Source organism: Canis lupus, chromosome 21 (genome assembly GCF_011100685.1).
Source record: "Canis lupus familiaris isolate Mischka breed German Shepherd chromosome 21, alternate assembly UU_Cfam_GSD_1.0, whole genome shotgun sequence".
NCBI classification, from domain to species: domain Eukaryota; kingdom Metazoa; phylum Chordata; class Mammalia; order Carnivora; family Canidae; genus Canis; species Canis lupus.
In genome coordinates this window covers 5,706,194-5,729,899 of record NC_049242.1, presented here as the reverse complement: position 1 = coordinate 5,729,899, position 23,706 = coordinate 5,706,194, and the positions used below count along the sequence as shown (strand labels likewise).

Sequence of the window (23,706 nt, the reverse complement as noted above, 5' to 3'; positions counted from 1 at the left end):
CCTGTACAGGACTCCTGGTCCCGAGTAACTGTGGTAATAAACATGTATTGTTTTAAATCACTGTATTTTTTGATCATTTGTTCTTTGGCGTAGAAAGCTAACAGAGCAGCTCCTAGAAAGAAGGAGAAACAAAAACACAGAGGTGACAAAGGGAAATAACAGATAGCTTTATACTTCCACACTGGCAATGTTTTATATCTGTTGGCGAGAGCCAGTAGCACCTCACTCTCACCCCTTAAGTTTTTATAAAGGCATTATCGACATCCATCCATCTGCTCATTCATTCAATAAACAATTTTTTACATATCCATCACTCTAGGGGTTTCTACCACAATTCGATTTATACTCCTATCATGTGCTTTCACGTATATGCAAATGATTACATGATAAGGCATATCAGCTAAATATCCTGAGAGCAGTATTTAGAATGTGTGTGTAAATGGCATCATTCCTTTCTGGTCACTTGCTCATGGAGCTTACTTATGGTCTATTGGAGGACATAAACTAAACTAAACTAAACTAAACTAAATTAAACTAAAATAAATAAAATAAAACATAAAATAAAATAAAGTTGTATGATCACACAGATGATAGAAGGTATAAAAGTACAGGATTATCTAAGAGCATTTAGTGAGGGACCTAAGCTAATGAGAGGGTTTGGAGATGGTTTCCTGGAGGAAGTAACATCAGAGCTGAGCCTTGGTGCCTAAGTTGACATTAGCCACCAGCAGGTTTGGGGAGCATGTGCTGTCAGAGGGAATGGCATGTCAAAGAGCACGAGGCAAGAAAGAACTGGGTGTTTTCTAAAGAACTGAGCAGAAAAAAAAAAAAAAAAAAAGAACTGAGCAGAGGCCAGTGTGGCAGGAGCATGGTGAGAACATGGTGGGATAGGGAGAGGGAGGGGAGGAAGGTGGAGACGTTGGCAGTGGCTAGCTTATAAACAAGACTTGGTGAAATCATCTGTGACTAAATTTTATTTTGCAAATGTTTAAGTGTGTGGTTAAAGGATAATTTTCTTTCCCTATTAGAGACAAAAATGTTAAAATGGGGAAGGGCCACAGAGTGAATGCAAGGATCTTGGATTTCTGCCAGGGTGTGAGGGAGAGCAGAGAGAGAAGGGTAAACTGAGGTCACTGCTGTGGCAAGTAAGACAGAAGACAGACTCCTTAGGTAGGTGGCAAATAAGCTCGAGTCAGATGGGGAGAAGTGGCAGGTATGAAACCCAGGTTCCTGGGAAAGCTAGAGAGGGAGGGAAAAGAGCCACAGTTCAGCTTACAGAGAGACATCACTAGCTTCTCAGGCAGCAGTGCAGGGAATCTGTCCGAGGCACTTTGGTTGGTGCATTTTTACGAGGAATAGAGTAAACCGTATGAACATTTTGTGTACCTGGGGATTGCACACACAAGTGTAGACCAGCAGAGACCCTCCAAGCCTAAAGGCTAGAGTCCTGGGAATCCTGCTTCCCCCAAACCAGCAGCATGACCTTGGGTCAGTCTTTTGACCAGTCTGGCTCCAATTGCCTCACTGGGTGTGGGAGCTCAAAGTTTCCAACAGGAAAGGACACTCCTATCTTCATGGGTTATTGCTGCCAGTAGCTGTTGATCTCATGAAGACCGGCCTGGGAATGTATGAGGCAGTGAAGGATACTTCAGGAAGGAAGATTGAGGCTGCACTCATGAGAAAGAAGTCTAGCATAGGCTGGTGTAGGGAAAGCAGGCAGCTGGCACCCCACAGGGTCGGGGACTCTAGGCTGTGCTCCTATGACCACTGTCGCTGGCACCATTGAAGATACTGTAAAGTCACATGCCCCAGAGACCCATAATCCACTGTTGGTTTTTTCCTTTCATCTGCCAATCTGCTCAAGTCCACAGATTGCATTATTGTTATTATCCTGAATTCTTTCTTTACAGTGTCACAGTTCTAATTAGCTTCATTTCCTGTTTTCTCCCCTTTGGGATCAGTACATGGCATCTGATGGCGTCTGCATGCCCAGAGAGGGTGGGATATAGGAACAAACTCCATGAACTAATAGCCTGGGGAGTGGGTGGCTTTCTCAGGACAGGGGTGAAGCTGGGGGAGGAAGGAAGAAAGCCCAGCAGACGAAGCCTGCTCTGGTTGCTGCTTCCACATCAGCACCCAGTAACCCAGCTGTGAATAATGCTGTTGGCCTGGAGAGACCCCCCACCCCCCACCCCCCACCCCCTCATTGAGTCTGGAGTGGTTCCCTGGCCTTGTATCAGCTTGTGATTTATCTGATTCTTCATTTCCTGAATGGTTTGGCTGAAAGAGCTTCTTTAAGACTTGATGTGCCAATCTAATGATAACTCATAAGGCCGGGGACTGCTGGATGCTCTTGATATTTGTAACTTTTAAGTAAAGTCAGGCCCAGGGACCTTGATAACCTCAGTGCCAAACACTTTGGGATGTTTCATGGCAAAGTGGATTGTTGCATTTTTTAAGATTCAACTTTTTTGTTGTCATTTTTTTTTCATTTCATTTCATTTCATTTCATTTCATTTCATTTCATTTCATTTCATTTCATTTCATTTCATTTCATTTCATGGTAGGTTCCAGGCCAAAGAACAAGATATGGTGTTCAAATGTGCCTCTCATTAGCTGTATGTTCATGGCCAAGTTATATAATGCATCTAATCTCAGTGTCCTCCCTGGTAAAGTACAGCTAATAATAATACCTACCACATGGGAGTGAGATGGGAAATAGATAAGATAATGCATGTTTTGGTGCCAAATGGCTGCATATCACCAGCAGTTTAGATCCAGAAGAGCCAAAATCAGCATCATGAGGATCTATGTGGCAGGAGAAGAGGGAGCATATGACAACATGATTGAACCTCAATTATGAGAAAGCATAGTGTAGTGGGGCTAGAACACATGTTTTAGAGTCCAGCCTCAGACCTAAACTCCGCTCTATCATTTATTACGTGGGCAGTACTTTTTTTTTTTTTAAGATTTTATTTATTTATTCATGAGAGATACAAATAGAGAAGCAGAGACACAGGCAGAGGGAGAAGCAGGTTCCATGCAGGGAGCCTGACGTGGGACTCGATCCCGGGTCTCCAGGATCACGCCCCGGGCGGAAGGTGGCGCTAAACCGCTGAGGCACCTGGGCTGCTCATGGGCAGTACTTTTATCTCTCAGTCTGAGCATCTGTAAAACTGGAATAAAAATAGTATTTGCTCTATAGGGTTGCCTTAAGAGTTAAATGAGATGATGCATTGTGTAGATACTTGCTAGACACAGAACTGTTTTCTCTTCTTCCTGGGTCCCTAGTAGACTACATTTCCTAGCCTCTTTGCATCTAAGTGAAGCTGTGTGACCAAGTTCTGGCCAGTGGAGTGTGTGTAGGTGTAAGTTGTATATGCTCCATAGTCTAATCCTTACACCTGAAACCTCCATGGAGTCCTATATACCATCTCTTTCCTCCTCTGCTAGGTGGGGATAGGGGGTCCGGTGGGGTAGGGCTCAGGGAGTGCAGTTGTACAGAGGGAGCCTAGATCCCTGAATGACTGGGCAGAACTAGCATTCCTCCCTCTGCTCTGGCCAATCTGCATGTTGGGTTATGGCTGGACCTACTGAGATTTGTAGAGTTGTTTGTTAGAATATTTAATCTATGAGAATGACTTATTCATTCTCAGAAAGCACATAGTTATGCTTCAACAAATGTTACCTATTATTATTATTTTCTTCCCGACCAGAATGGCTGAGTGGACAGTTCCAAGAACCCCCCCCCCCCCCGCCTCCCGCCCATGCTTAAATAATACTGAACACCACAAGTGCACTTTTTCTCTCTTCTGGCTAGAAGACTGACTTCTAAATCTCCAGATTCCCCCAAAAAGAAATTAAATTATTCGTTTATCCAATCAGTAAGTATTCACCAAGTGCCTACTATTTATATAGCTTGGTTAGGGGCCAGGAAGTGCAGAGATGACAACACCATCTCCATGGACTCCTCAATTTCATAAAGAGTGACACATAGTAACCACATTATCACGCAGAATAAAATGTATGCCCTAACTCTCATCTCATCATCATAAGTTGTGGCGTATGACACTTCTTTTTTTTCTCTTTATTTATTTTAGAGAGAGAAAGAGAGAGGGAGTGCATGTGTGCACATAATGGAGGGGGAGAGGCAGAGGAAGACTCTCAAGCAGACCTCACTGAGTGTGGAGCCCATCGCAGGGCTTGATCCTAGGACCCTGAGATCATGACCTGAGCCAAAATCAAGAGGCAGCTTGCTTCAACCTACTGAGCCACTCAGGCACACCTGGCCTATGATACTTCTTAAAAAATCAGTAATATTCTCAACCCAGGGTGGATCTATGAGAAAGTTCTGCTACTTCCCTGGCAACCTTCTCCTTGACTTTTACCTGCTCACAGAAAGAGAAAAGAAGGGGGTTAAGCCATAGCTGTTGTTTCCTTGAAAACCAAATGTGTCTTTGTATGGTGCTGCTCTGTGAAATCTCATGGACTACCCAGCTTCCCCCTTCCTTTCTCTGCCTCCCCACAACTGAGAACCTGGGCACCAAGGGACCCCTGCTCCTTCTGCACTGTGCTCATATGTTCAGTTTCCCAGGGCAGGATGAGGCGCTGTGACAGTCTAGTACTGCTTCTGTTCAACTTTGCTATATTCTCTTCTTGGAACTCGGGTCACTGAACACACAGAATTCCTTTCTGTCTATTATAAACAACACGATGTATCAGGGAACTCACGTTTGCTGAGCCTGAACCCACATAAACCGTCACAAACTTTTTCAACACAGACCTCCAGGCAGCTACCAACCAATCTTTGTTTGCCCAAGAACTAGATGATCTCCAGACATTGTTGGTAACAATAATAATAATATTCATTCCCTTAAACTTATTTTCAAAAACACTTCTAAATATATATAATCTAATAAGCATCTTGAGGGTAGGATGGTGTATACTATTTTTGTAGCCTTCCCCCACTGTTCTCAGCTCTCAAGGAGAGCTCAACAAATATTTGAGGACTGAGAAGGAGCCTCCTCCTCTTACTCCCTTTTTCTGATTTTTAAAATTGAAGTATAACTGATGTACAATATCATATTAGTTTCAGGTACACAATGTGGTGACTCAATATTTATAAACATTGCAAAATGATCAACATACTGAGTCTAATTACCAGCTTTCACCTTACAAAGTTAATACAATATTATTGTTTATATTCCCTATGCTGTATATTACTTCCCTGTGACTTATTTATTTTATAACTGGAAGTTTGTACATCTTGCTACCCTTCACCCATTTTACCTACTCCTCCATCCCCCTCCTCTCCACCAGTCTGTTCTTTGTATCTGTGAGTCTAGTTTTGTTTTTTTGTTGTTGTTGTTGTTGTTGTTGTTCATTTGTTTTGTTTTTTAGGTTCCACATATAAGTGAAATCACAGGTATTTATCTTTTTCTGTCTGACTTATTTCACTCAGCATAATACCTTCTAGGTCCTTCCATGTTGTTGCAAATGACAAGATCTCACTTTTGCATGGCTGAGTAATACTCCATTATATATACCACATCTTCTTTAGCCATTCATGTGTTGATGGACACTTTAGTTGCTTCTATGTTTGGCTATTGTAAATAATAATGCAATGAACATAGGGGTGCATATATCCCTTCTTCTTATCTGTGCTTTCATTCCCTTATGATTCTTTCTCAATCATAAGTACCAGTCTCATTAACACTGCCCGTTTGATAGGGAATGATGTGACCTTACAGGTTCATCTAGTTCACCCCTCTGCTTCCAAATAGGCTACTTCAGTCATTCAGCATTGACAAGTGCTGAGTCTACTGGAAGAGGACAGCTGCTGGGGTCAAGAGTTCTTTCTTGGAATGCCTGCTGGTAAAACCAACGGAAGGTCTTTGGACCTGTTTGCTAATGACTAGTTGGCCCAAAGGATTCTAAATCCTGACCATAGATTTTCCTTCTGAATATATCATTAGGTCTGCTTGTGTGCCAGACCAGCTCAGGGGCAAGACTTTGTAACTGTGCCTTTTCATTCATTATTATTTTTAGGGCAGATCTGTTTCTCATTGACTGGGGCTTATTGTACCCCTCCCTTGCCTTGTCATGCTTAGGACAGCCCACTTGGCGGCTCTCCAAGGACCATGCTTGCCTGGAGGTGTTGTCGCCTGCCTCTCCTGACTGGCTGGTACAGGCCTGGGCTAAGGCCGCCTTTGTTCTTTCACAGTGGGTTGCTTTTCCTTGGGCTTGAATGGCTCAGCAAATTTATTGGATGCTCTGCAGGGTGGAAGGCCTGAGTGGCAGAGTTTATGTTGGAAACTGTATGTTGTTCTGGGTTATTCTCATGGCACCTGTATTTTTTCCTTTTTGTCTAATAGGGTGAATGGTATGGCACTGGAGTGAGGCAGGGAAGGGGTCTTGCACAAGTCAGTGAAGACAGCCTTGTACCATAGAGGGCTCTCTCCCAGCAACGTGAAAGCTGGTAGTGACCCAAGGGGAGAGGGAGCCAATGAGGGTGTGGTGAGACAGCTGTTCAGACTCAAACCTACCCCCAAGCATTGGCAGAGAAAAGGGAAAAGAGGGAGACACAATAAAAGGAAAACAAAAGATAGTAATAGGTGAGGAAGATGGGAAAGAGGGCAAAAATGGGAGAATGTTTTTTCAATAAATCCCTTCTAGACTACTTCAGCCTCATTTGAATTGCTACAGAATCTATTATATACACCAAATAATCCACCTCACACTGTATTCAGGTGTGTGACATAGATGTCACTCTAGCCTTGCCTCCCCCTCAGAAACTGAACTCCTCTTTGGTCTGAGTTCTAGTCCACAGTGAGTAACCACTGAAAGCCCCTTGCCGCCCTGTTTGCATCTCCCAACCTCATTTCATCGAACTTCTTGTGTCTTCACTCCTCAGACTGTGGCCTCCCCTATCCTACATCATCTACCTCAAAGCTGCTGATTTCCTTGGGGGAAAATAAAATCCACTCATACTAAGAATGTCACAGAAGCAGAAAGTTTATAAAGCACTGGGGAGTAATGACATTCTCCTGGGAACAACTTCTGGCCGCCATCTTTCACTCAGCTCCCCTCTTTGCTCTGGCACCTTTCTCCTAGGTCTGTGCTCACATCTCCCCACATTTCCCTCAGTGTGAGGCTTTTAACTCTCTCTCTTCCCCTCTGACACTCCCCTCCAGCTACTTCTCTGGAAAATACAACTCCTTACCTTTGCATGGCACCGTACAGTTTACGAGGTGTCTTCATAAGCCTCATTAAAAAAAAATCTTCATGATAATTTTATAAAACTCAGATATTAATTCAGCTAATACCTCGTAGAACTAGGCTTTAAAACTATACTGTGTTCCTCCATGTGCAACATCCATCCACCTCTCAGGAAGAGCGAGGAAGGGAATGGGTCTCTGGGTGGTCTCTAGCTGGGTCTCTGAGGTGGAGAAGAATGTAAATAGAAACGTTTCTCAGGCCCCAGAATCTCCCTGTTAGCTTTTTTTTTCTAGTTCACTAACTGAAGTTTATGACCAGTTATTCTTCACTTATCCATTCATTCTCTCATTCATTCATTCATTCATTCACCCAGCATATCTTAGTGTCTACATCATTCCAGGCAGCAGTAGTGCTTCTGTTTCCTTGGCTTTCTGTGGAGGGATATGTGCCTCTGCACAGCCACAGGGCTGGTGTTCTGGTCCGGAACCAGAAGCAACCTCTTGGAGAATTCTAGCAACAGGAGCTAAGTGGGCCCTTCCTCTGCAACAGTGCCACCTCCTTATTTTTCAGCCACACCCCTGGGCAAAGAATAAGACCACATATTTTTCTATTAATATACATAAGACTCTGTTCCAGAGAAACACTTCAATGCTCTCCATCATCCAGGAACTTCTCAGATGGAAGCTGGATGTTGTGGTTATCCAGCTGATCTGCTTCCTCCTACTTGATGTGCTTTCCACACATGGCTTCAAAAACCCCTTCTCTCCTGGTTTTCCCTGTACCTCATTGGTTGTTCCTTTTTAGGCGCTCTGAAGTTTTCCTCTCCAGGGCTCAACACTTTGTCTTTTTTTCCCCACTACACTCACTTTCTTGGTGATCTCATCCAATCTCATGCCAACAATGTCCCCATTTATCTCTCCATCACAAATCCAAGCTAGTTTATAGTAGATACATCGAGCTCCATAGTCCAAGAGAAACTCATCATCTTTCTTCACAAACCTGCTTTGCCTGTAGCTTCCTCCACTTCAGCTGATGGCAACTCCACTTTTCCAGCTGCTCAGGCCAACAGCCTTGGAACCATCCTTGACACCCTTCTTTCTCTGATTCACATCTAATGCATTAGCTTGACATGAGTCTAATCCAGTATCTCCCACTTCTTACAACTGCACCACTGTTTCATTTCCCATCTCTCTCCTAGTTCATTGCAACACTACCTACCTGGTCCCCCTTCCTTTCTCCTTACTGTCTATTCTCAACACAGCTTCTAGAGGGATCACTTTAAAACGTAAGTCGAATCATGTGACATATCTTTTCCCCTTACTGACAAACCTTAATGACATATCTTGACTCAAGTATAAGTCAGAGTCTCTACAATGACGAAGTAATTGATCACATAAATGGCTGCAGTTCTCCACTCCTCCCTACATCTGCCTATTTTGCAAAGTAACCATACTACTCCTCCCCGCAAAAGGTGAAGTCTTTTGCCCACACTTTGAATCTAGGCTGGCCCTATGATTTGCTTTGGCCAAATGCAGTATAAAGGATTGTGTGCCACTCTGAGCCTGGGCCTTTCTTGGAACCATGTTATATCCATGTAAACAAGTCCAGGCTAGTCTGCAGGATGATGAGAGACATGTGGTCTAGTCACCTCCTTGCCCCAGCTGGCAGCCAGTCAACAGTCAGACATGGGAATGACGCCATTCTAAAATAGCCAGCCTTAAACCAAACTACCACCTATCCTCAATGAACAAATCCAGCTGAGATAAGTCCAGCCTGACCAAGATCATCAGAGCCCAGCTGAACCATAGACTGAGGAGCAGTAAAAGAAGATTATTAATTTAAGCTACTGGGTTTGTGGTTGTTTTTTTATGCAATAGTTTTGTGACAATAATAAAGTGATACAAATGACCCACAAAGCCCTCCATGATCCACAACTTCCTTATTTCTCTAACTTTATCTTCTACCACTTTTTGGAAGCCTCATTCACCATGATCTCCTTGCTTTTCCTGGACTATACCAACCATGCTCCATGCCAAAGACTCTTCAGCAAGGGTGATACTCAAAATATTTTTAAACATTAGGACATGAGGACTGACAAATCAGAACAGTCAAGGAATCAGAAGAGAGCAGGATCAAAGGTCCTGATTGCCCTGTGCTGAGCTAGGAATTTATCTTTTAACTGCTGGATTGTGGGGAACTTTCCAAAAGAGAGGCCAGGACAGCCAACCTGAACAAGGCAATCATAGAGGGGCTCCAGGCCATACTTGTTTAACAACTTGTGAGAAAATATTTTAATATTTTAACAGAAATATCAGCTCTAATTATAAGTAAGATGTCCACCACCATCCTATCCCCATCTCCCTCACTCCAGCACACTCTCTAGGCACCTTGTTTTACTTCATATTTCTCCAAAGCACTTTTATCACTACTGATTTATAATATATTTGTCTGTTTATTTGTTTATTACATTTCTACTCTTCTCCTTTTAGAACAGTGCGGCCCAAGATGTTTCTGTAATGATAGAAATGTTCTACTTCTGAGCTGTCCAATACAGAAGCCATGAAGCCACATATGATTAGTAAGCACTTGAACTGTGGCTATGGTGAGTTAGAAAATTAAACTTTAAATTTTATTTAATTGTTATTACTTTAAATTTAAATAGTCTCCTGTAACTATTTTTTAAAGATTTATTTACTTATTTTAGAGGTGGGGAAGGGGCAGAGGGAGAAGGAGAGAGAGTCTGAAGCAAACTCTGTGCTAAGCACAGAGCCCCACCAACACAGGGCTTGATCTTAGGACCCTGAGATCACAACCCGAGCTGAAACCAAGAGTCAGACACTTAACTGACTGCACCATCCAGGCAACGCACTTGTAACTATTATCTACCTCACTGAACAGCAATCTTCAGAATTTAATCAAGCACAGACTTTTGCAACTTCTTCACTACTATACCCCCAGTATTTAGAACAGAATTTGGCTGAATAAACCAATGAGCAAGTGAATGAATGTGGCATGCAGGGATGGCAGTAGAAGAGGACTGTCCACACCAAATGTTCTAAAGTCCATTGGAGGCCATGATGGGAAATGGTTTGGGAAACATAAAAAATGGACTTCTTACCTACTCCCCACATCAAGCTCTTAGGTTGGTGGGATGTACTGAGTAGGGGAAGATTCCTTATCTGGATCACAGTGCATTTATTTTTCACCTTTATCCCAATTGGTTAACAAATAGGCTGGGCCTAATAAGAGATTTTCTCTGGCCAGTCCTTGTGGAATATCGGTGAAGAAGAGGACCTTCTAGCACGAGACTTTCTTAACACCAGTTTTCAGGGGCACCTGGGACAGAGTTCAGATGCTGCAGAATGATTCCCCTATAACACCAGAAGGAACCCACACTTGGGAACTGTTCTGCCTACTGACCCTGTGGAGCTGGGAAGGTCCATGGAGAGACACACCTGCACCTACACATCAGGCAGCACTGAGTGATTCTGGGGACTAGTCATAGGCATATACACCAACAACAACCAGTCCCAGCCACTGGTGTCTGCATTACCCAACCCCCGGACCAATACTGGCTAATATTATGCTCTTACTGCACTATCCAAACTAGTTTGCTTGTGACAGTCCTGGTTATACATGCTGTTCCAACACTCAGCCTGTGTTGTATCCTCTCACTCTCCAAAGTGTCCTAATAAATTATGGAAGATGATAAATTATATGGTCATCTTAGTCAGGCATTATTTTAAGCATTTCACTTTTTTTTTCTCTTACATTTATACTTTATAATCCAAAGGGCAAGTATTACCACCACTCAACCTGGAACCTGAGAGACTCAAGGACTGGCCTGTTGTTCTGGAACCAACAGGTACAGATTTTGGCAGTGACTGGATAAATCAGTGAGCCTCGTTCCTGGGGCTCTTAGGAACGTAACACAGATCAAGCACTGCCTCCCACCTCCCAAGACATGTTTCCATTGGAGAGCAGACCTGCCAAGGAAGAGTCTTTCCCATGGCAGACAATTGCTTCTTTCTCAGGCAATCAGTAGCATGACAATTCCCAGGGCAAAGGTGCCCATGTCTGCTCTTTTGGGACCATTTCTCACCTCCAGCAGAACAATGCTCACACTCCGGCCTTATTTCATGAGAGCCACTGTTTCTCCCATGGGAGGATTTGAAACTCTTGTAAGGAAATGGAGCCTTCCAGGGCCAGGTCCAAAGAAAGCTAGCAGAGACCCTGTTGCAGAGTATGGATAGAGAGGTCTAGTCCGTTCCAAGTCTGGTGTCTCTTCAACAGACTCAGCATATCAAGTCAGGGCTGAGGAAGAGACAGGAAAACCAGAATGCACCAACCACAGTTCTGTAATTCAAAGCAAAATCAAATTAACTCATGGAGTTGGATGATTTCCAGTTTGCTTATAAATGTCACAGAAAGGCAGTGGCAACACCATGGCTGTATTCCCTCTTTTTTCACTTTTCTTTGGAGTCTTTTTATTTTTATTTTATTTTATTTTATTTTTTATTTTTTTGGAGTCTTTTTAAAAGAAACTTTCAGCTCAGTGTATCATTGAGAATGTTAACAATAGCTTACCATTGAATAGCTCTTTATAATACAGAACATGTCTTTCAAAATAAAAATGTCTTTCACATCTGTTATCTCAATGGGCCTGACACTAACCTTATGAGGTAGACAGTTCTGTTATTAATAACTTTGTTTTAAAAGCGAGCCCACTAAGCTCTAATGAAGTTAAGTGATTTGCCCAAATCCACCTGTGTTATGGTAATAGTAAGTTTCATTTACAGAATGCTTAAGTGCTTTACATACATCATCTCACGTAATGTTCACAGCCCACCATAGTGGGAGATGTTCTCTTAGGGAACAGAGTCTAGATGGAGTGCATGCCCAGAGTCGAGTCATCCAGCTGGGAAGAGGTAGACCTGGGACACAAACCTAGCCCCACTCAAAGCCCAGGCTGACTTGAAATCTCGTGTTTTCCCCAACATGTCAAAGAAGCTTTATGTTTCTAAAGTTTGATTTGAAATGGGAGGAGCTATCTTACTAGAAGTGTGAGATTTTTCACTGGACAAAGGGACGTTGGTTAAAAGGAATCCCAGAGTTAGATAAGAAGAGAGTCTCAGGGGTGCCCACACTGCTAATCTTTTTATAAACATAATCTCATTTGTATACTTGGCTGCCCTGGGAAATTGGAATTATTTCCATTTTACAGATGAGGAAAAGAATACTTTGTCCATGATCACAAAGTTAATTAGTGACAAATTCAAGATGTGAGCTCAGGTCTGCCTGAGATGTTAAAGATTATGTTTTTAGCAGAAGGCACAATTTACATATAGTAGAATGCCCAGATTTTAAGTCTACAATTCCATGCATTCTGACAAATGCATATAATCCATACTCTAAACTATATGTCTAATATAACATATATATAATTGGTTCTGTGTCCCTGGAGAACCAACACTAATACAAGTCTGCAGATCAATCTGTAGGGATCTGACATCTTAACAATTTAGAATCTTCTAATCCATCCATACATCATGCTGCTTAAGTTCTCTTTAATTTCTCTCAGCAATAATTTACAATTTTCAGGTCTTGAGTATCTTTTTTAGATGTACATTCCCAAGTATTAGATGGTTTTTGATGTTACTATAAATAGTATTTTTCAAAATTTCATTTTGTAATTATTTGCTGCAGCATATAGGATTATATTTTACTTTTTAAAAACCTTGATCTTTCATCCAGTGACCACAGAAGATTTTTAACTAGTGCAACGAAATGATCAAAGGGGTATTTTAAGAAGAACAATTGGAAGAATTGCCCACTGCCATATTGGTTGGATGCATCCCCACGAGGCTAGGCGAGCCTTACTCTGAGCCAAGACCACAGAGAGTACTTCTGACCTCTGACAGCTGCCTGTGCATTTGCACTCCTGGTCAACTGTGTTTGCTTTGGGGCCAGAGAATTTTGGTCCCAAAATGATAGTGGCAATCATCATTCATCACCCCAGCTGGCAAAGCAGCTCAAAGCACATACCTTAGGAATGGAAGTGCAGTGGTGTCCTCTTGGTCTGTGAAGACTGAAGGAATGCTACTATAAATGACACAGTATGCCAAAGCTCCCTTTCACATAAGTTGATGGAGGCTGAGGAGGGAAATGTTAACTATATACTTTCTGAAGCTCAGGAGAATTGTGAGGATATTCATTTATATCCAAGTTTTTCATCATCTGCCCCTTTCCCCCATCCCGGTTTTCTGGAACTGGCTTAGAAACCTAGTGGGGGTCCGACAATCATTCTCTACTTCTATCTATATTTATAAATCATTGGGCTGAACTTGGGAGAACTTTCTTTTCTTTTTTTTTGGGGGGGGGGAGAATTTTCAAACACCCCTTTACTTCCCTTTTGTAGGGATGCTCCAAAACTTTAAGCTTATTATTTTACTAAAGCAGGAAGGTTGACAGAAAGCTTTTAATTTCCTTAGGAAAGAAGAAGAAGAAGAAAAAGAAGAAGGAGAAGGAGAAGGAGAAGGAGAAGGAGAAGGAGAAGGAGAAGGAGAAGGAGAAGGAGGAGAAGAAGGAGAAGAAGGAGAAGAAGGAGAAGAAGGAGAAGAAGGAGAAGAAGGAGAAGGAGAAGAAGAAGGAGAAGAAAAAGAAGAGGAAGACCTAAACATTTGCATCTTAAACATCCTGTTCTTTTCTTTCTTTTTGGTAACTTACTTCCTTATCTTGATAAATATAATGTTCCATGCCCTTCTTCAATATGCTTCAAAATTTCAAAATACATTATATATCACAAATAACAATAAACTGAACAATGTTAGAGCATATCTATTTTCAAACTCTGAATGCTTGTAAAGGTTCTGACATGCCTCCTCTCTCTACCAGTTGAAACATTTATTTTAAAAGTGCGTTTTCAAGGTATCTTTACTGGTTTTAAATTGCAAAGGAATGCAAGATATGAGTAAGATTTTCTAGAGCCTGGAGACAATAGACACTGCACATAGTTTTACAAAGCACAGACTTTTTAAAATCTGTACTCATTTGTAAGTCACCTTATATAGCTTTGACAGCTTGTACATTTATAGAACTCTTCAAAGTTTCCCTCTGGTGGGATCCCTGGCTGGCGCAGTGGTTTGGCGCCTGCCTTTGGCCCAGGGCGCGATCCTGGAGACCCAGGATCGAATCCCACGTCGGGCTCCCGGTGCATGGAGCCTGCTTCTCCCTCTGCCTGTCTCTGACTCTCTCTCTCTCTTTCTGTGACTATCATAAATTTAAAAAAATAAAAAAAAAGTTTCCCTCTGGTTTATGAACTTATTCCATACAGAGTCTGATGTAAGGAAAGGTAGAAATACTTTACTTTTGGTGCTCTTGGAAGGGCTCTAAGGACAGATCTAATCCCACTGCATCACCTCCTGCAACACCAGAGATGCTGGGCCATCTGTGAAAGTCACAGAGCTAGCCAGAGGTTTAGCTTGGATGAGGACCACATCAATTGGGTTCTTGAGGGGATTCTTCCTGTTACTTTACATAGTTTGAATCCTTCTCCTTCATTTTTCCCCCTCTTCCACCTGTATTTTCCCTGTAGAACCCTGGTACCCTCATCTTGTCCCATCATAACGCCCTATTGACCCTACATCCTTTATCACCCTCTGCAGTTTTCAAATCAAAGTGCCTCACCCACGTCCTCTGTGCCCCTCTTCTGGGGGTCCTACCATTGTTGGTAGGCACTCCTCTAAAGAGCCAGTGTGGAACTGAGTATTAATGACTGTTCATGGTTCAGTTTTCCTTCTTGTCTAAAGTAACTTGAATGTCTTATCTCATGGACAACTCATCACAACTTTTCTCAGAGAATTTATTGACATCTCACTATGTGCCAGACACTGTGCTTAAGGATTTCATATAAATTATGTCATGGATATTGTGTGCATTATGTCATTATCTCATTTGAGAAATGAGTTACAAGAGACAAGCCAATGAATGATATATTTAGAGACAGGTGGGGTTATCCTGCCCCTTTTTAGTGATATCATTCAGACAATAGCCTGCTGCCCTGGGCACGGGGCCAGCAGAGGAGAGGAGCCTGCCTTCTTCTCTAACTTCTTCAGCTTTCTGCTTACCAAGTCCTCTGTGTCACTGAATGCCAAAGCAACAGGCATTGCTGCCCGCGAGGGTATTGCCAGAGCTGCTCTTCTAACTAAGCTTCTCAGAGTTGCGACTGCTAATATGCCCTGGATAGTCCAGGGCTCTGAAACCTATTGTTTACCAACAAAAAACAGCCAGGCTACAAAACACCACATGTGGCTTAAATGGAGAAGGGCCTAGAAAAGAGGCCCTTGATGTAAAGTTAAACATAGTTTTCTACTCAGCAAATAGCCTTTTGTACCCATTCTCCTGCTTTGACAGAACAGAAACAAAACAAAACAATTACTGTCAGATAACAACTGCAAAAAAAAAAAAAAAAATCCAAATCTCATGGAACTTCTATAGTGCTTTTACTATAACTCTGTTTGAAATGATTGTTTTAGGGTTTATTAATATTTCCAGTGAAAGATCCAATATGGAAACACCCTCATCTGCACAGAGTTTATGCATGGTACTACACAGTACTTTATGGTTTCAAAAGCAGCACACTAACAGTAACTTTGACTTTCAATGCTAGGTGTTTTGGAGACTTATCTCTCAGATGGAGGTTTTAAAAGTTGGGGGGCCAGATGTGGGGCTCGAACCCTTTGCTCTTCAGGGAGAAGCTTAGGTTTGTGAATTCCCTCCTGATTGTGGGTCACTGCGCTGGGGGTGGAGTTTATTGTATCTCAGCCTCCCTTACTACTTCACTGTGGTTTTTTTCTTGTTTGCCCCACATGTAGGAGTTGTTCAGGCACTTTTTGTTTTTGTTTTTATTTTTCCAGAGGAAGTGGTTCCATCTGTACCTATTGATTCTATGTGTCCATGCAAGGAGGTGAGATCAGAATCTTCCTACATTGCCATCTTGAACTGGTCTCATAGCAACTTTGAGAAGAAGGATATGCAAATTAGTGAAGGTAGAGGTCAACTCCAAACACAATGGTCTTTTCTTACCTACTTAACTCATACTGCTGTTCCTTTGGGAAAACTAAGCCATGGATATACAGAGGTCTCATACAGCCCACTAGGAGTAGATGATTTTATATTGCAAACAACTCATTTAGTGCCCTTTGGGAGAGTGTTGAAAATTCCCAGGATACTCTTAGTGCTTTATTTAAAACAATGACTGACAGGAACTATTAGACAATGTCCAATCTCCTACTATATGTACACTAACTTCTGTTGTCCATCTTTTACTATCTGATTCATCTATCATTGTATTGGAAAAGTATAATATGCAGACTTCTGCAAAAACACTTCCCTTTGTATATGTGTGTATGTGGTTCAGGGAGTGAGACTATAAAGAAAGATTCTTTAATAAAGTATTCAACAGATACACAGTGGACCTGATCATCTGTGCCAACAAAGCCTCAATCATCACTGGTGCTCAAAGGTGTCAATCATCATCTCACTTTGTGTCAGCGATGAGCTAAGCTCATCCCTCAGACTGGAAAACAGAACTGAGTGGGAGGATCCAAGTAGATGAGGAATGTTTTAAAAGGGGGTATTTAAGTTTTGGGTGCTTTTATTAAGAAGACAAGGTTTTAGCTAGATCAGCTCCTGCGTGTGGGACAGATGACACCAGAAGATGTACAGAAAGCCTGAGGGAAAGGATCCCTAGGGAACTGTCTGGATATTCACATCAATCTGTCTCCATTGGACAATGGTTAGTTACCTTAGAATCTTAATTGTTATCTTAATATAATATTTGAGATATTGGAACATCTTTTGTTTCATTTGCTAGACTCTTTAGGTACTGTATTTTTAAGAAGAGATAACTTTTAGTTTTATCTGGGACCTGAGAACAGAAATGATAAAAGGAGATTCTTCCCACCAGGTTTGTTCAATATCTTCTTGGGGCCCAGATACTATGAAACATTATCTTAGAAACTCTTCTCTGCTCAAAACTGGCTGACTTTTGTTTAAATAGAGGGCTTGTTTCCTTAAGTCACCTCTACCCCCTACCCTAAATTACAGCTAAGGAATTTAAAATGGAGAATTTCAAAAAAAAAAAAAAAATAAAATAAAATAAAATAAAATAAAATAAAATGGAGAATTTCTAGTCCAGGATAAGCAACTATGTGGTACAAATTCCTCCTTTGCCTCCTTCCTTGCTCAGGTGATGCAGACATCGCCAAATGAGTGTATTTTCCCATTCAGCTCAGATGTGTGTAAGTAATAATATAATTCCTGTTTTACAGATGAAGAAACAGAAATTTAAAAGTTAAATAACTTTTATAAATCTCTATGACTCCGAAGCCATTATTCTCCAGGAATCAGTACTAATTGATCAGAGTTGGCAAGTAATATGAAATTTATTTGTTACCCAGGATCTATTCAACCTCATTAGTTTTCATGAAAAACAGTTAAGTCCAGAGTTTGAATAACATACGAGAAAGTGTTTTGCAAATTTGTAAAGAATGCCTAAGATGTTAATTATTTTTATTAATTATCAAAAAATACAAGCCCAGTTAGGTTACAGCAATTCTGAAATTTGAGTGAACATCAGAGTCACCTTTATGGTTTGCCAAGCCCCACCCCAGAGTGAATGTAGTAGACCGGCCCAAGAATTTGCACTTCTAACAGATTCCCATGTAATACTGTGGCTGCTGGTCTATGAACCACACTTAGAACCACTGGTTTGCAACATACCTGAACTCAAATTTCTTATCCAGAAATTTCTCTTTATTTTTTCCTTTTACATGTTTCCAAGGCTCAAAAATATTTTACAAACTACAATTTCTCTATTACCTCAAGTGAATAAATTTTAAGGCAAGAAAAGAGAATCAAACTGGCTTTTGTAGATATTTTTCTGCTGCTGTCAAGCCTCCTTTCTTGTGCATTCAATGAAATGTTCATGTTGACAAATGTAAATATGTAATCATTGGGCAAGAGCCAGCATGGATTTTAACACTAATTGGAAGAGAAATTGCACCTAGGTATATGAGAAAAGAATTAGAGCCATGATAAGGATGGAGTAGGTAAGTTAGGGCTTGAACCAGGAAATGGCTGAATTTAGGAAATCCAAAACCATAGGGTCTCCATGAACTATCTCTGAGAAGTACTGTCACAAAAGAGATGCTGTTGAACTTTGCATCTTCCTCTACGCTTCTCTACTTCCTTCTCTGGACCTGAGATCCCAGAGATATTCCGCCTGAAGAGCAGTTTCTTGAACACAATGGCCTGGATTTAAATCAGTAAGAATCAGTGAGTACTGATGAGTCATTGAGAAAAGAAGAGAGGATTAGTGACTCCAGATCTTTCCTCTAATAGAATACCTCTTCCCCTCTAAGGCTCCGGTGGCAAAAGTGAGCATCCATGGCAGCGGAGAACCTTTCAGAACTGGTCAAGGCAAACAGAAGTCAAAGCAAAAGCTGAGACAAACGCAATATTTAGGTTGCAAGCTTATATATACTGGACAGAACTTGGCTTTAGGAAGGTGAATGTTTTATTCGGCTTTTACCTAAGTAAGGGTCAAGAAATGACTGAACTTGTGTCAGCAGCTTTGTTAATATAAGTACTTTCTGAAATTGTGTGTGTAGATGGGTTATGATATCCATCACATGTTAGCAGGCTAGGAAAGGGGGGATTATGAAAAAATTGCTTTTGGAAAGGACAATGGATCTGATAAAGTAGAGAATTATTGATCTGAACAAACAGTGTCTGAAGTTTCACTGTTACTTCCAGTAATGGTGGGGAGGAGAGGACCAATGGAACTGGGGAAAGGGCTGCTGTTCCTCAACGGGAGGGACAATCTCTTTCTTCCACTGCTCTGAAAGACAGAGCTTGGAGCAGTCTGGTGACTATCAGAGGACAAAGCTACATACAGTAAGGGTTCCTGAGCAGTGGGGTCACAATCGTCACAATCCTGAGACCTATCTGGAGCCCACCCTGCATATGGACTTTGGAATGTGAGATAACGAATATCTTAATTGTTTAAGTCAGTTTTGTTTCTTAGACTTAAAGCCACATGTATTCTAACTATAAAGGGTAAGATGGAAGGATACTGGTTCTCATTATCATCTCTAAACCAATTGATTTTTAAAAAATCAATACCAGGTACTGGTATTATTTTAATTTTTTAAACAAAATGTTAAGGGATCCTTTGTAGTTTTTTAAATAAGAGCTGAGGACCACTGATGTAGATATTAATCTTTCTTTTATGTTTCACAAAAACTTCAGAGAGTGTGGGCTCTTGGTATTTCAAAGGCTAAATCAATCAGCTGATTTATCAATTTAGTTTAAAAATCAGTTAATTCTGTAAAAATTCAGAGATGTTCCACTTTTAGCTATCAAGGGTAAGCAATAGTTTAAGTGGCTTACTATTTCACTTTCTAACCAGTTATATGGCCTCATACAGATAGGATATTGTAATATCAGAATTTAGTAACTAGTAATATTGTACCAAAGTGTGATTAATACATGTGCAGCCAGAACTCAATGAAGCAATTTTCAATGCCCTATAAATAGCAAGATTCTGCAAAAATGAGGGTCATATTCCTGGCAAACGTGTCACAGCTAATGTCTATCAACTGACTAATGTTCATTAGCATTCAACCCATTAATAGATTGTCTTTCTGTGGGCACTTCTGTTCTTAATTTATAGTTCTTTGTGGTGTAGAAATAGCATGTTCTTTGAAGCTAAACCTGGGCTGAAACCCCAACTTGGATACTTATTAATATGGAAGCTTTGGTCAAGTTACTTGATGCCACTAAACTTTAATTTCTTTGTCTATTAAATAGGGATAGAAAAATAAACTATATCATTAGATTGTTAAGCATATAGAATTTATATGTAAAGAAACTAACAATGTGCCTTTGCATATTAAGTAATCAATACATATTTTCCTATCTTTCCTTTCTCCTAATTTTCCTCATTAGGGGTTTCCAGAACATCAGTGTTTAGAATCAAAGAGTGGGCCTAACCATGACCTGAGCAAAACAATATTCAGAAACTCCTGTGAATGTCTGGTAAGTGGTGACACTGGCCATCAGACACCAGTTTAGATGGATCTGGGGAGCTTCCTGGGAAAGAAGGCAAGCTTTCTGCTGTTGGTATCAGACACAGCTGAGCATATCTGGAGTATTTGTGGGACTGGACAGCTGCAGTCCAGAGCTGAGACACCTCTAGGCGGGGGTGAGTGTTGGAGGCTCCCCTTTCCCACCACTGAGCTCATTAACAGAGGGATGGGCAACACAGTAACTGATCACAGTTTTGTTTTGTACTGTTTTCCCAGTCACTGCCTGAATTCTTGAACAAAGAGCCTGTAAAAAAAAAACAAAGCAGTTTCTCACTAAATTCTGTAACTCATTGGAGATGGGCATGCTGCTTGGGGTCACCTTAAACAACATGCAGCACAAAGAGCAATATTGAGTCATTCTCTGTCCTCCGAGTCTCCCGGCCCTTGAATCTGGACAGGTCTGGAACCATAAGAGCTCAGAGGGTTGGTGGTGGGACTCATGGACCGATGGGGCCCCCCAAAAAAAGAGGATCAGCAGTGGCTGACCTACCAGGGTGCTGCTTGGAAAAACAGCAGAAGTGACCATGGTGCTTGGAGCAGAGGGAGTGGCTTCTCTGAAGCAGAAATGAGGGCCCTTGCGTTCAGCTACATATGTGACACATAGGCCCCCAAACTACAGCTGCGTGTAGGCTTCAAATCATTTTATCACTTTCTTGGGCATGAAGATATTTACAGAACAATATTTGAGCAATCACTAAAATGCAAAATTCTAAAAAAATATATTTATGGAAGGATATATGAGATATCAATATAATATACCCTTGCAGTTCATTTGTTTTTATGGTTGTATGTACCTTTTCACATCTGGAAATTCTGAAAAGCAAGATGTTAAATATTCATATCCCCTAACTAAAATGTGAAATAAACAATTTTTAATTTGGAGGTGAGGTGTCAGCTCAGGTAGATATGTGGACAAGGACTCCAAGTCACATCTTTGCCACATAACTATGCTTAGCCACAGGGATAAACATCTTAATTCCATTTATGGAGCACTTTATCTATGCCAAGCCCTGAGCCCCGCACTGAAATATAATGTGTCATCTATTCATTTCTTGTATGGCAGGAACCCTCTAGGATGGGTACGATGTTTATAGATGGGGCTTCGAGGACATAAGTGACTTAACTCACTTGGTTGTGAAAAAGGTGAGTTGAGATTTAAATCCAGATCTTTGCAGCCATAAACTTCTGCTCAAACCCCCATTCAGTGTTCCTCACCTGTTTCACATCATGTTTGATTCTAGTTAACACATGGATAACTGGGCCCATGTCTAGGTCTTTAGAATGGCCACATTGGTATCACCTGAGAACATATTAGGAATGCAGCATCCCAGGTCCCACCCCAAACCCACTGAGTCTGAATCTGCAGTTAACAATATCCCCAGCTGATTTGTATACATATTAAGATCTGGGAAGTACAGTCCAACATTACACTCACCTTCTCTGCCCAAGTACCTTTTAAATGTATCCATTTAATGTAAAAACTGCAGCTAGTTTATTGTCTAAAAGTCTCACAGCCTTTTTTTTTTTTTAATTTCAATTCCAGTGCAGATAACATACGGTGTTATATTACTTTCAGGCATACAATATAGTGATTCAACAATTCTATACATTGCCCAGTGCTTATCACACGTGTAGTCCTTAATCCCCATCACCTATTTGATGCAACCCCCTACCCACCTCTTCTCTGGTGATCATCAGTTTGTTCTCTAGGTTTTTTTTTTTTTAAGTTTATTTATTTATTCATGAGAGAGAGACACACACACACAGAGGCAGAGACACAGGTAGAGGGAGGAGCAGGCTCCATGCAGGGAGCCTGACGTGGGACTCGATCTCCAGTCTCCAGGATCATGCTCCAGGATCATGCCCCAGACTGAAGGGGGCACTAAACTGCTGAGCCACCCAGGCTGCCCTGCTCTCTATGGTTAATAGTGTTTTCTTGGTTTACCTCTCTCTCTCTTTCTTTTTTCCCTTTGTTCATTTGTTTTGTTTCTTAAGTGCCATATATGAGTGAAATCATATGGTTATTTGTCTTTCTCCAACTGGCTTATTTTGCTTAACATTATACTTACTAGATCCATTCATGTTGTTACAAATGGCAGTTGTTCATTCTTTTTGATGGCTGAATAATATTTCATAATATATATACCACATCTTCTTTATCTGTTCATCTGCCAATAGACACTTGGGCTGCTTACATAGTTTGGCTATTGTAAATAATGCGGCAATAAACATAGGGGTACATATATCCCTTTGAATTGGCATTTTTGTATTTTGGAGATAGGTCTATTTTTAACTTTTTGAGGAACTTTCGTATTGCTTTCCAGTTTGCCTTTCCAGTTTGCCATCCCACCAACAGTGCATGAGGGTTCCTTTTCCTCCACATTCTCTCTAACACTTGTTTCTTGTGTTTTTGATTTTAGCCATTCTGAAAGATGTGAGGTGATATATCATTGTGGTTTTCATTTGTATTCCTCCTCTGATGATGAGTGATGTTGAGCATCTTTTCATGTGTTGTTGTCATGTTGGCCATCTGGATGTCTTCTTTGGAGAAATGTCTGTTCATGTCTTCTGCTCATTTTTAATTGGATTATATGGGGTTTTGTGTTGAGTTGTATAAGTTATTTATACATTTTGGATACTAACTCTTTATCAAATATGTCATTTGCAAATGCCTTTTCCCATTCAGGAGATTGTCTTTTAGTTTTCTTGGTTGTTTCCTTTGCTGTGCAGAGGACTTATATTTTGATGTATTCTCAGGAGTTTATTTTTGCTTTTATTTCCTTTGCCTCAGGAGACATATCTAGAAAAATGTTGCTACCACCAATGTCAGAGAAATTATTGCCTGTTCTCTCTTTTAGGATTGTTATGGTTTCATGTCTCAAATTTAGATACTTAAGGAATTCTGAGTTTATTTTTGTATATGGTGTAAGAAAGTGGTTCAGTTTCATTCTTTTGCATGTTGCTGTCCAGTTCCCAACAACATTTGTTGGAGAGACACTCTTCTTCCCATTATATATCCTTTCCTCCTTTGTTAAAGATTAATTGATAATATAATTGTGGGTTTATTCCTGGGCTTTTTATTCTGCTCCATTGATCTATGTGTCTATTTTTGTGCCCCTACCATATTGCTTTGATTACTACAGCTTTGTAATATAACTTGAAGTCTGGAATTGTGATACCTCCAGTTTTGTTTTTCTTTTTCAAGATTGCCTTGACAAATTAGGGTTCCATACAAATTTTAGGACTGTTTGTTCTAGTTCTGTGAAAAATATTGTTGGTATTTTGATAAGATTTCATTAAATCTGTAGATTGATTTGGGTAGTATAAACATTTTAAC

At 40.9% G+C, this 23,706-nt stretch overlaps 1 long non-coding RNA gene and 1 other non-coding gene across 6 annotated transcripts in view; both read left to right on the top strand.

Annotated features, from left to right (window-relative positions):
* Window positions 1-13,768, top strand: part of LOC119863928 — a 34,158-nt gene extending 20,390 nt beyond the window's left edge. For all 5 annotated transcript variants that reach the window (XR_005375463.1, XR_005375465.1, XR_005375462.1 and 2 more), the window contains 3 exons: window positions 9,708-9,820; window positions 11,012-11,083; window positions 13,710-13,768. This is a non-coding gene — a transcript (protein PXR1-like). The remainder of the gene's footprint in view (window positions 1-9,707; window positions 9,821-11,011; window positions 11,084-13,709) is intronic.
* Window positions 13,763-21,512, top strand: LOC119877350. The gene is made up of 4 exons (XR_005375470.1): window positions 13,763-13,935; window positions 16,134-16,265; window positions 20,230-20,319; window positions 21,433-21,512. It is a non-coding gene; the product is annotated as an uncharacterized LOC119877350 (long non-coding RNA).
* Window positions 21,513-23,706: the final 2,194 nt, after the last annotated feature.